Here is a 13,840-nt window from a genome sequence, read left to right as displayed (position 1 = left end):
AAGACAGAGGACTAGATAGACTGAGGGAAGGGCACAGATGTTCACGGAGAGGATGAGGGGATGAGGTTCCATGAAACAGAAGAAGAAGAAGAGCTTATGAGCTGTCTGTGGCGTTGTGACGATTCCTCTGAAGGGCTAATGAAATGAGACCGTGGGCCAATTTGCACAGAAGCATCTCGGTAGCTAAGATTGCCTTTGTACAGCTGTGATCCAAGAACACAGACGCCGTTTATCTCTAGTGTTCAGAACCTTTGGGGAAACCAGGCCTGGGCCTTATTGAGCAAAAAGGGGTTCTATTGGCTGCTAAGTAAAAACCTGGGTCAAACCCAGTCCTATAGAGAATATGGATTTATATTTAGCTGATATTACTGCAAATCACTTAACAGTACTTTGCTGCATAATATCTCGGGAGCCTAAATTACCCGAGTTGCTCTGAAACCCCCTGTTGTGCTGCGTTACTGTTTGACTCCATCTGGAGGCCTATGTGGTTCAATCGCCTTTTCTTTTATTCTCACAGCTCGCTGTTCTTGGATGGTGGAGCCGATAAAACTTTACTGGCATCAGTGGCATGAGAGTGAAAATAACTGATTAGTCCAAAAAAACTAAACATTGACATTCTCACAGTCAGGGTGGCGCTGCAGTTCCAGCCAGATTCTGAACAGAGGAATACAACCAGAGTGGTTTTGAACCTCACACACACACACACACACACACACACACACACACACACACACACACACACACACACACACACACACACACACACACACACACACACACACACACACACACACACACACACACAGTGTGGCTGTTTCAAAGCTGAGTCTGTCCCAGGTATGACAGTCAGTTATAGGCAGTGGCTCCAATCCAACCGCAGCCCCACAGCTATATGTATGGATATTATAGCTAGCTATAACCTTACGCTTGTTTACATTGGGCCGGCCAGCAAATGGGGGGGATGAAGTTGAGTCCATGCTCAACACTGTATGAATGATCTCATTTATTCCACACACAGCCTGCTACTCAGACACCCGGGTGGGCAGGGGATGAGGGGGGAGGAGGAGAGAGAGAGAGAGGGAGAGGGAAAAATGGGGGGTCCCATGCATTTGGTGGTAGATTGGGATATGGCAGGGTCTGAGGGTGCTGAATGGGGGAAATGACGCAGTGTCATAACAAACAGAAAAACACACAAATTCTCCCCTCTCTCTCCCGCCGTCTCTCTTGCTCCTTTCCTCTTTCGTTCCGTCTGTCGCCCGCTGTTAGAAACAGGGGTCCTGGAGGGAGAGGTGTGAAGGAGGGATTGCAGGAGGAGGGATGAGGGAAGGAGGGGAGGAAACAGTGGGAGGGATGTTGAGACGCGGGGTACGTTCACCTCTGTGCCCCGCACTCAACCACACCCCCCCCCCCCCTTTCCCTTCTTTGGGAGAGAGAAGCTGGGGATTTCACAGGGATAACATGAGAACCGTGGAGAAGCTTTGGAGCGAAAATGAAAGAATGAATGAATATATGAACGACAAAAAGACACTGTAAACCCACGTCTTGAGCTGCCCCGACCCAGCAACTCCAACCGCATGCACCCCTGCTGCACATACCGTGACTGTCTATGTTGAGATTGTGTGGATATTCTCTCTCTCTCTCTGTGTGTGTGTGTGTGTGTGTGTGTGTGTGTGTGTGTGTGTGTGTGTGTGTGTGTGTGTGTGTGTGTGTGTGTGTGTGTGTGTGTGTGTGTGATGATCATGGAGGCTCTTGTCGGGTTAATGAGCCCATGCATGCGGTACACACAGGCAGATTAGCCTCGAGGGACCTGGACAAGACAGCGGTTGTCGTAGGAGGTGGATAAAGAGAGAATGATGGCGAACCAGTTGCAATAGGAGGACATAGGATAATGGATCCTGATTGCAGGATTGTGTGTGTGTGTGTGTGTGTGTGTGTGTGTGTGTGTGTGTGTGCGTGTGTGTGTGTCTGTGTGCGTGCGTGCCTGCGTGTGTGCGTGCGTAATATTTTAGAGTTAAGCGTACAATTTTGACTTAGTTGTGCACCAGAAATAGCAGATCTTCAAACTTACAACAGTGCGACATGCTGTGAACTTGTAGATCTGTTATTTTCGGCTTTGGGTTCAGGGTTTAAAATGGCAATACATTGTAAAATGAGCATGTAGTCTATACAGTATACAGTTTCATTGATGATGTGAAAATGTATTATGGTGTATCTCAACCTCAATGTCTTTCGAGAAGAAATAAGTGCGTGCGTGCGTGCGTGCGTGCGCGTGTGCGTACGTACGTACGTGCGCGAGTGAGTGCGTGTGTGTGTGACTGTGTGTGTATATGTGTGCGTGTGTACTGTACGTGCGAGCGTGCGTGCGATGGGATGAGTTGACAGCGGGACGTATGCAACGACGCCGGCCGGCCTGGGAGAGAGAAAGACCCAAACAGTGAAACAGAGGACAGTGAGATATAGTAAAGGGCTCGGTACCCGAGGCAGAGAGAGCAACCAGACAGAAGGCTAAGAATAAAGAAAGAAGAGAGACACCTCCCTCCTCAACCCCCCCAAAAAAAGACAGAGGAAGACTGCAGGCAAGATTAGGGACTGAAAGAGAGTGAGTTGGGGGTGGGTAGAGAGAGAGAGAGATATAGAGAGAAAGGGAACTGGACGTCAGGGGATACTTGAGTACGAGGGAGAGGCTGCAGTGGTGCAGCCTAATGGCCTAGTTTCCCCTCCACTTTGGAGAGTTCTCTTAGTAGAAAGCGGAGGGAAAATGTGCATTGTACAGTGAATGTAAATGAGAGAGCGTGTGAAAGGAGACAGAGGAGCAAGGAGGACAGGGAGATTCAGGGGAGACACGCACGCACGCACACACACACACACACACACACACACACACACACACACACACACACACACACGACACAGGGTGCAATAGTGAAATTGCAAAGAGTCTCGGGGGCGAGCCGAGGAGGGATAATGTCCACGTAGGCCCCAGCGTTATAATCTTCAGAGTTCTAATGCCTTTAATTTATACTCCACCGTACCAAGTCTAAATCAGGCTTAACTCTTGTCATTTACATAATACCATATTTTACCCTAATGTCATTAAATGTTGATAGCACAGTTTAGGCGTGAAAACAAAACACCCTGCAGAATTCCACAACGGCAGTTTCTCCACAACCTCAGCGGGAAAAACAACCCCTGAATGAACCAGAAAATTCAGGGAGGGAGGGAGAGAGAGAGAGAGAGAGAGAGAGAGAGAGAGAGAGAGAGAGAGAGAGAGAGAGAGAGAGAGAGAGAGAGAGAGAGAGAGAGAGAGAGAGAGAGAGAGAGAGAGTCGCTCTGGATTAAGAGCGTCTGCTAAATGCCTAAATTGTAAATTGTAGAGAGAGAGAGAGAGAGAGAGAGAGACATGGGCAGTGCAGTGGTTCCCACTCATTTTCATGTCAAGGACCCCCAAATTATTATGAATGTGCCCAAAGACCCCCAGAGAGAGATGATTGGAGTGCAAGATGGAGAGAGGATGATGAGAAAGAGAGGGAAGGAAGTATTGTGTGGTATTTGGACGCCACAGATCCTTGGTTGTACAGCAGTGGTTATCAGTGTGTGGGCCAGGGTCCCCCAGGGGTCCTTGTCACCTTGAGGGGGTTCCAGGGGGTCTCTTACAAATAATGTACTCATTAATGATTGATAGTGATGGATTATTACGTGGGTCGGTAACTCTGAGTGTACAAAGAGAACCAATTGGACCCTTATGGCTTTAATGGGTCAATTTATTTGAGTCATTTTGTAGCCTACACTCAGAGTTAAGGATTTCACAGTATAGATTGGGGTCAGGCCGTTATAAATTGTATTAAATGGGGTCAGTGGCCTGGCCTAATGCATATCAAACTGGCCATCGTTGAAATGAAAACAACCTTTCTGCTCCTGCATGTACAGCAGTGATTGTCAGAGTTACACTGTAAAATCCCGAGTGAAATGCTTGAAACCCACCAGGCGCCCAAGCATAGGCATGATTTTGTTCCGTTGATGAATGCAGCCGTTCTCACTGGCCGTGCAGGGACGCTCCATCCACACGTTAAGATTCTTTGTTTTGTTCTCGCTCCAGGCAAATAACGTAGTAGTAGTGCTCAGGACTTTGCTGTGCATGCCTTGCTGTGCATACATGAGATGTTCTTGTGCATACGTGAGGCATTGTGTTGATTATTGTAATATGATGTTATGCTGCCGTATGTATAAATATGCAAATATGTCCCTCCAAGAGATATCAGCGCAGGGTTAAAAGCACCATCACAGGGCTCAGAAAACAATGTGCACATTATGCAGTGGCGCACGTTGGAGAAAGGCCTGAAGGTGGGTGCATGTGCGCATGTGTGCACACCCCCACTTTTGTCTAGTGCCTGCCCACTTTGTGTGTGCGTGCGTGCGTGCGTGCATGCGTGTCTATTTGTCTGTCATCCACTTGTGTGTATATGTTGTGTGTCTGTGTGAACATGTGTTAGAGCCAACGTTTTGGCAAGCCCAATAAGAAATGCTACACCCAGCTGTAATTAGGGCCTATGAAATTGTACCCCTGGAGATGCTGTGTGTGTGTGTGTGTGTGTGTGCGTGTGCGTGTACGTGCGTGTGTGTGCGTGCACATTGCAAGCTTCTATATGTGTGTGTGTGGGTGTGTGGTTTGTGTGGCTCGTATCCACTGTTTGTCTCCCTGTTTAGAATAGTCAGAAATGAGAGACGGCTTCAGAATTCCCATTCTCCTTTCTGGCTCTGATGCATTCCATCTCCTCCTCCTCCTCCTCCTCCTCCTCCTCCTTTCACTCTCTTTTTCTCTTCCTTTCCAACCCTTTTCATTCTATCCCAGACACGCCTTCTCACTCCCATCAGTGTGGTCTGGGATTTTGTCAAGTCAGAACAAATGTGTTTACAAAGCGATATTAAAAAAATAAAGGTTGGCATTCATTCAGTATCTGAAGCATCTTCAGTATCTGAGCAAGATCAAAGAGTGTGTGTGTGTGTGTGTGTGTGTGTGTGTGTGTGTGTGTGTGTGTGTGTGTGTGTGTGTGTGTGTGTGTGTGTGTGTGTGTGTGTGTGTGTGTGTGTGTGTGTGTGTGTGTGTGTGTGTGTGTGTGTGTGCGGGCGCGTGCACTCGCTTGTGTGTTTGTCTGTGTGCGTGTGCATGCGAGGAGTGATTTGTGTACTTAAGGTAATCACTTTGCGTTTTTTCTCGCCCCTCTTTCTCGTACCTCTCTGTCACAATCTGTCAGTATGTTGTTTATTAACAAGCCACACCCTCCATGAGCAACTTCTATGCGTAATTTGTAGTGCAGACTAGTGCATTATTTTATATTGCATGCAACATTGTCTCGGAATCGACCTCTGTGGGAGAAGAAATGGCCGCCATTTGAACATAAACATGATTTACCTGTACTCTTTATGACACCTGCCTCCCTCCGTTCCTGTATTTGTTGATCCAACTTGCTTTCACGGTCGCAGTCCGAGTGTATCAGCGGAAGTGCTGGAATTTGGCGGTACCGCTCAAGGAAATGACGCTGACGCTTTACAAATCTACAAAAGTAAGGCTGGGACCGAGGCTATAGTCCACCTGTCACCTCGTGCAGATTTTGACAAGCCAGACTGCACAGCAAAAGTATGTCAAAATGAGGTTTGTTCTGATTCAGTGGATCTCAAAGTGGGGTCAAGGGACTCTCCGGGTTCCTTGAGGGTGTTCCAGATGGATCCACACAGGTCTGTAACTCTTGAGAGTGTTCCAGTTCTGGGATAACCTGACTCCGCCAGATGGCGGCAGCAGTGAGTTCCTCATCCTGCTCCCATCTGGTCCCTCTCAGGCAGAGACGATGCACTCCGATCAAATGCTGATCGGAGCAATATGTGGTCGCATGCGGCCGCTAGAGGCGGGATCAACGCGAGACTGATGGCGTGTTGAGCCTAACTCGAAATTATTATGGAGATATCAGATTTTTGGTTCATCGTTTCTGCTTGAGAAAGACCAGATGAAGGTAGGAGGAGGGAACAGGTAGGAGTCAGGTTAGTTATGGGAGCCCTTGGAATTAAAATGTTTGAGAACCACTGTTGCAATCTAATCTGAATGGCCTCAGGAGGAGAATACACAACAGCCAGTCTTTATCCAACCAACCAGGTCTCATTTTCATAAACAAGCAGATATCGCCCTATGTACACAGACACCTGCACGAGTCCGTCTACCATAGTACCTGTTGAAAAGGGGTTTTTCGACATACACCAGCCCTCCATTATATCGTTTTATCCGGTTACCATGTGTAGTTACTACAGCTGCTTTGTGAAATCACTGCAGCTGCAATCCCAGGCTCCACAGCTCCACTACCCATCTGTCTGTTGGCTGACCAATCCCAGGCTCCACAGTTCCACTACCCATCTGTCTGTTGGCTGACCTCAAATTGGTCATTGGTTACAGCTCTATGTCAAAATATTTTCCCTGTGCCCAAAAGATCAGCCATGCTGTGCAATAGGATTAGCAGAGTAGGACACGCCACGATACAAACCATGCCTTTCAGGCATGGCTGTTAGCCCTAAGCAGAACTCTAAATATTTCAAGATTAGTTTAATTTAGAATACAAGAGATAGAGATAACAATTTTCAATATTTTCAATTTAGGCATTTAGTAGAGGCTCTTAATCCAGACCGATTTATATTTAGTAAGAACAACACAAGGTATACATCAAATGCATAGAAACAGTCATCTACTAGTAAACTAATAACCTAACATCCGTGACAGTAGAATATCTGTACAATTAAACTAAGTATACACTATAGACTACTATGTCTACATTACATGCTATCTAAATCACATATTTTAGCCTTTGCGTATACACCTGCAAGGTCGTCGAGGCTAGGGCAAGTGCTTATAGGGCAAGGTAAGTGTACAATACAGCGTTATGCTGATCTGTAACAGATTAGATCACCTGTACTGATCCCAGGAGGAAGTGCAGGTGTCATTGCAGCAACAGCAGTAAGAGAGGAACAGGTTCGAGTAAAGGCCAAATTGTACCTGCCGCATCCGCACAGCTGCGAGGGTACGCATTAGGGTCATGTGACATACATTTCATCACCAGCTCATCTCATCTCATCTCATCCAGCCATACCTGTAGCTTAGAGAAGATCACTGCTTTGCCTCTTGTCCATGTGTCCCAGAGGAAGACACTTTTTCAGCTACAGCTCCCTCTCACCATCTGAGCAGCCATCTGCTGGGTGAACCTGAAGTGTCATGACCTTGTGTAGTCTGCAGACACCAACCTACTACGTATGCATCTGCTGTCCGCGGAGCCTGCGGCAAGTGAAATCACGCTGTAAGAATCAAGGACCAAACCGACATAACCAGCATAACAATGAAAGGAAAGAGATGAAATAAAATGGGTTAATCTGACACACTTAGACCTCTGCCCTGGGTCTCTCTCGCTAGGCCTCTAGGCTGTAACCATGGCAACGTCCCAACAACTACTGCTTTTCACTTTTCATGAGAAAACCGGTTCAGAGAGTGCCTGTTATTGTTATATAATAACCAAACATTTTCAGCAACTTAGTGGGCATATGATGTGCACACTGCACACTGCACCATGGGGTTAATTTAAGTCAACAATTTATGTGTTGATAAAAGCAGGGAGTGATCAAATAAATGATAAAGGCCCATGGGCAGCTACAGTAAAACCGATTCAGCAGGTGTTGGATGCTGGGGTGGGACAGCCAGTGCATACTGTACGTTGTCTGCCTAATCAAGTGTCTGACTGACTCGCTTTGTGTGGGAGTGTAATTAGCCCGCCTTAAATGTTGTTTACCTGAACCTCTCTGACTGGTTTATCTTCACATAAGGGTGACATACAGTAGTGTGTCACTGAAGTGAACTAGACCAAAGAGCTTTGATGTGTTCACTTGAACATGTTTTAACCACATTAAATCTGGCGTCGCGATTGGTTGTGAGCTTGTAGATTGGTTTTCACAATTTGACGGCTTGAAGAGGCATCCCGTTGGGGATGTTGTGTTCTTACAAGAGCTGTACGTTAAAAAGCTGTTTTATGTAGACACGCAACAGCACAGACAGATCCTTTGTTAGTTTAAGCCATAGAGATCCCTGACGCACAGATAATAAGGAGCAGGTCTGCCCTCAGCATAATCCTTTTTTTGAATGCTTGTGCAGTGCAATTTGACTTTGCATTTAACCTCCAAGTGATTTGTTTGTCTTTTGGATTTTAGCATTTTGTACATTGTTTTATTATATTGTTTCTGCAACTTGTTTGTTTTAATTTTATGTTGCTGACTTGGCCAGGCCTGTGTGTGTGTGTGTGTGTGTGTGTGTGTGTGTTCAGTATCTGAGCAAGATCAAAGCGTGTGTGTTGTGTTTGTGTGTGTGTGTGTGTGTGTGTGTGTGTGTGTGTGTGTGTGTGTGTGTGTGTGTGTGTGTGTGTGTGTGTGTGTGTGTGTGTGTGTGTGTGTGTGTGTGTGTGTGTGTGTGTGTGTGTGTGTGTGTGTGTGTGTGTGGGGCGATGTCATATCATTAGTGTTATTGAACTACACAGTCAGTCTGTTTATTAACGGTGGTTAATTTAACAGATACACTCTCACAGATAAAAATGGATAAATTAACACTGTGGACTTTACTGTGTGGCGTCTGTTGGCAGCTAATCTGGCATGTTGTCAAGAGGTGATAAAGGAAGTTCTCTGTGTCAATTAAAAAAAATCAATACAAAAGTAAGTTTCTGAAAAGAACAGATTTAATGTAGTGTGGCACAAGAGATCGATACGTGCTCAAAAGAGGAAAAGGTGTCGTTCTCAATCAATAGAATATTGATTGAATAATTCTCACACATCATCATAGCTTCCATCATTGTACACTGTGAGCTTTAATTCAATGCAGTTGTCCTGAATGAGGGAATAGATTCTATACGTGACTGTTCGCAGAATAGTCTTCTAAGGCAGTATAGCCACATCAGCCATCATTTGCTTGATGCGAGCTGTCAGGGCATATGGACGCCATCCGTTCCGTCTCTTGACAACGTGTGAAGCGTCTATCTTCACCAGAAGACATAGCGTCTCCGTACGCCTGAGTGGCCCTCATAGCTCAGCTGCTGGTGTTTTTCATATATACTGTCTTGTGTGTGTGTGTGTGTGTGTGTGTGTGTGTGTGTGTGTGTGTGTGTGTGTGTGTGTGTGTGAGAGTATAGGGACTGCCTATAGACTTGTATTGCCTATATTGAGTAGGTGGTTCCGGTCTGTCAGGTGCCTGTTAGAATGTTTAAGGAGGACTGTTGAGGCCTCGGGGCTCACTCACTAGTCACTAGTGTGGATGTCTCGCTTAATGGGTGCCCATTCAGTGCCCTAATCGGACCCTTTATCTGCCCCCGACCAGCACCGCAGCGATCATAGCTGGAAAAGCCCCCGCCGTCTTCACTGGCTTTTGTCCATGCCAACTGGAGCGGAAAAGGGTCCGACAATGAGAGAGAGAGAGAATGAGAGAGAGAGAGAGAGAGAGAGAGAGAGTGATAGAGAGAGAGATAGAGTGAGAGAGAGAGAGAGAGAGAGAGAGAGAGAGATGCCTCAAGCCCTGTGCTAAGACGAATAAGCCTTCCTCTCGCAAGGCTGTTGTTGTTTTTTTCCACTTGTTTTCCCACTTCCAGTAGCATGCATGGACCCGTGCGTGGACCCCCACCATCAATGGTCATTTTATTATGAGCCTGGGTGTGGATGGCAGATCAATTATACCTCTATATATCTCCCAAATAAACTTCACTTCTTCTTTCATTTCTCTGACCACCACAGTAAAGCAGAACAATGGAGAAGAAGTCAAGTTCTGACTCTGCTTTATGTAATTTATTGGTTTCTTCTACAATTCTTTATTTTTGTATGAAAACGGCCAACATCTTCCCACAAGAGAAGTGGGGGGGAACACCACGGATGTAGGCGAAGGTCACATCGTTAGAGTAGAGAAACTGAGCCCACAGCTAAATCATTAAGAACAGGCTCACAGAACTCCAGGCCACATTTTTACCCCAATTAGACTGTCCCACACAAACATTCGAAGATGGCTTTCTCCTCAAAAGTTCTCTCCGAGGAGCTGGATCCTCACATTTTATTTGATTTACCGTGCGTGCGTGCGTGAGTGCGTGCGTGTGTGGTGGGGCTGGGTTTGGTGGTTGGTTGGTTGGTATGGTTGCTTTGGTATTAAATTATAGATCCAAACTATCTTGTAGTGTGAGTTTGCCGTTGGCTGAAAATACTTTAACATGATAACTGCTCCAGCTCTCCCCTCTTTGATGTAGAACGGAGTCCTTTCCATTTGTGTGTTGAACGATTGACTCACTCAGTGATGATTCCCAACCCATTGCAAGGTTCAAAGTACTTTCATTATACGTGCAGTATATGCTCCAATATGAGGTTAAAATGATCCACTGCCATCTTTAATATGCAGTGTGGTATTGGGGTTAAATTGGGATTTAAAGTGGGTCTCCTCAAACCCCCCCGTCCCCTGGGTGAATAATTCTAATGATGAAAGCATAATGCTTTAGTTCATTTATCAAAGTACTCGTATGTGCCATTAGTATCAAAGTAATTAAGAGCGATGTGTCTCCCTCTTTTCTGTCTTATATGCTTTTTTCATTTAAACACGTTGCAGTGATTTGCTCACGCTGTCTCAATCTGTTCCTGATAATGTGATGAAAAGAAAATTATTTAGTTGTGTTGATGCGTCGTTAGCTTTTGTACTGTAGATGAAAGATCGTATTCTCGAGTTTTCTTTTACTTTTTGACATGATTCAGATCCATTCTCTCTCTTTCTCTCTGTCTTGTCTGTATAATAATGGACGATCGTTTACAGCTCAGCCTGCTCTGTTTTTTAGCACTAGTGATTCATGGAATTCATGGATTATAATATATTACCATTGAGCCACCATGGACCACCATTAATGACATTAAGCCTCTCAGACCCATTTCAGCCACGGACCACATTTTGATGACATTTAGCCTCTCAGAACCATTTGTTCAAGTCCATGCTGTATTGATGTGGTACCATTAGGAGAGATAACATCGATCACAAATTTACAATAATGAATGCCACAGACGAAAAACTGTCAAAGACCACACTATTGATCCATAATGTATAAATGATAGATAAGGGTTCAGGACAACGAGGCCTTTTCGTGGAGGGGTCAGAATGAAATTTGGACTTAGACTGTGTTTCGTCTGTGGTACTATTATTTTTCTACATTCTCTAATTGTGTAAACTTTGTGTAAATTAACTAATGCAGGTGTTTAACAGAAATGTAACTTAAAGCTTATTCTAGAAATAAGCATCCATTTGGTTACCAGCTCTTCATCATTTAGTTGGGGACCACCTGGAACCCCCTCAAGGACCACTGGTGGTGGTGCCCATGCAGACCACTGGTTGAAAACCACTGATTTACAGAATCATGCAGTTTTGCTTTGACTCCTTTTGAGCCTTGAGTGCAGGACATTAAAACACAGACGCTTGCCAGTCCAGGACGGCGGGGAGCTTCCCGTGGGTGTCGCACGGCCGACCATACAACCTTCTACCTGCGCCCTCACAGGTCCTGGGAAAGGGTAGCAGTGTGGTGTTCATTTAGACAGCAAATTCTGATTTATTCTTTAGTCTTTTGAATAACACACCATTTTACTAGTTTCAGTCCTATTTTAGTCATCTGAAATGGTTTAGCCTTAAGTCTAGTCTTAGTAGACTAAATTTCAAAATCTCAGTCTTTAGTCTTTATCAACAAAATGTAACTGATGATCCCTGGGTCAGGCGGTTCGAATCCCGGTTCCTCCTGTCCACATGTCGAAGTGTCCTTGGACAAGACACTGAACCCTACATAGCCTCCAATGAGTTGGTCGGTGTGAGCTTGCCACCATTGGTGTGTGAGTGTGGGAAGTGAGGACGCTAGCGTCGACTGTTCGCCACTTCACCTCCCATGAATGAATGAACCATTGTAAAGTGCTTTGAGCATTTGGAAAAGTGCTATAAAAATGCAATTCATTATTGTTATTCTACTTGGTCTTTCCAACCAACCAACACATCCAGTTCACCTTTCAGAACATTGTAATAACCCTGAATGTCAATTCCCAGAGTTGCATAAATGAACACTGCGGATTGTACTGTGTATGTAGTCTGTTTTGTGGTGGGCACTTTTGCCATGAGCGATGTATAAAATACAGTGTTATTTCAGGAGACGGGGACTTGTTTAGAAACCCTCTACTTGTAGCCATTTTGTACCACTGTATTTCTTTTTAAAATCAATCACTATACCGTAGCTGTTTGAAATGGCATTTGGGTTGTTCTGTGCCAGCTGTGCTATCCATATTCAGTTGACAGCGCAATCTGTTTTCTGCTGTCTCTCTAGTTTGTGTTCAAAGGATGACAATCTAAAGTTATTTCAACAGGTTTGTTTCGTTTCGAGAGGCAGACCTGCTTGTTTGGCTCCTCTGTACACGCCATGCTTCCTTTGTAAGCCATTTGAAATGGCAGTTGACAATAACAGTCAGCTTTTCTTGCTCACAACGTGCACTAGAAACAATCTGAAACTCAAGTCAGTGAACTAAAAGTTTCATGGAACCTGGCAATATATTTTCTGCGAATCCCATACTTTTTTAGTTACTGTCACTTAAGGTGAAATATTATGTGTTCTGTTTTGCCGACGAATGGATTTTACAGCATGAGTCATTCCTCTGTTCGTTCTGTCACTGTATACTGGAGAAGTAACAGATATGGCGGTTCCCTATATAATGATCTCCTTAACAACTCAACAGCATATTATATATTTTGAAGACTTTTTTTTTGAAGGATTTTTATGCTTTCCAGACAGGTCAGTGTAGAGAGACAGGAAACCAAGGACAGAGGAAATACATTAGACAGTCAGTTGGATTGGAAGCAGGGTCCAAGGAGCATTATGGTCTATGCCAGTGGTTCCAAAACGTTTTAGCTCAAGATCCAAAAGAGAAATGAGACGTTTGCCCGGGACCCAAACTAGTGAAAATAGCAGATCTGCTTGTAGATTTATCAAATTTATGGAATTATTTTAATTTTTCTTTTATTTCTTTATGAAATTATACTGAACAAAAACCATTGAATTATGTTTTTAATTCATAACAAAATATACTGTAGGAAACAAAAAATAAAGGGCCCCATAAAAATGTGTCCCGACCCAGAGTTTGGGAACCAGTGGTCTATGGCTGCCCCTGGCTGCATGGGTCCATTTTAATTTGAAATGGCAGTTTGTTTTCTAGTGTGTGCTGCGCCAGATGGATGGAGTTTACTGCTTGGAGTAGACCCAGTTAATTTGACAATCACAGTCAGTTTCACTGCACCACTAATACTTTTGAGGGACATTTCTGTGGTTTGTTTGCAATGCATATCCTCATTAAGCTCACCTGTGTGTGTGTGTGTGTGTGTGTGTGTGTGTGTGTGTGTGTGTGTGTGTGTGTGTGTGTGTGTGAGACACTGACAAAGCTCACCCATCTGGTGCCACACGTAGAAAAGTACTAGTTTGAACTTGGAGTCCCTATATAGCACCTATACTGTATAGGCAAAACAAACACAAACAAATAACAAATTCCCATTGACAATGAATGGAGAATTTATGTCATGTGGACGAGCAAATCGGTACCATCATCCGTATAGGCAGACTAGTAATTTATGAGATTTGACTTATTGGCAGTAATCTCTTGCATGACTCATTTATACTCTGGTGGTGGCCGGTGCCGAAAATATCAGATCTACAGTATAAGCTCACAGCGCATGGTGGTACGACAAAGTGTAGATCAGGCTTAAAGTTTACAGGAACTTTGTTTGCCAGAT

The 13,840-nt window shown here is 44.7% G+C and overlaps 1 protein-coding gene across 3 annotated transcripts in view; it reads left to right on the top strand.

Annotated features, from left to right (window-relative positions):
• The window catches only part of ext1c (exostoses (multiple) 1c), a 109,894-nt gene that overhangs the window by 15,550 nt on the left and 80,504 nt on the right, over positions 1-13,840 (top strand). The gene's annotated exons all lie outside the window — the stretch shown is intronic.

Source organism: Protomyctophum bolini, assembly GCF_963924005.1.
Source record: "Protomyctophum bolini genome assembly, chromosome: 17".
In the NCBI taxonomy this organism is placed as follows: Eukaryota; Metazoa; Chordata; class Actinopteri; order Myctophiformes; family Myctophidae; genus Protomyctophum; species Protomyctophum bolini.
Note: the sequence above shows the minus strand (reverse complement) of the source record. Positions and strands in the feature narration are given on the sequence as shown.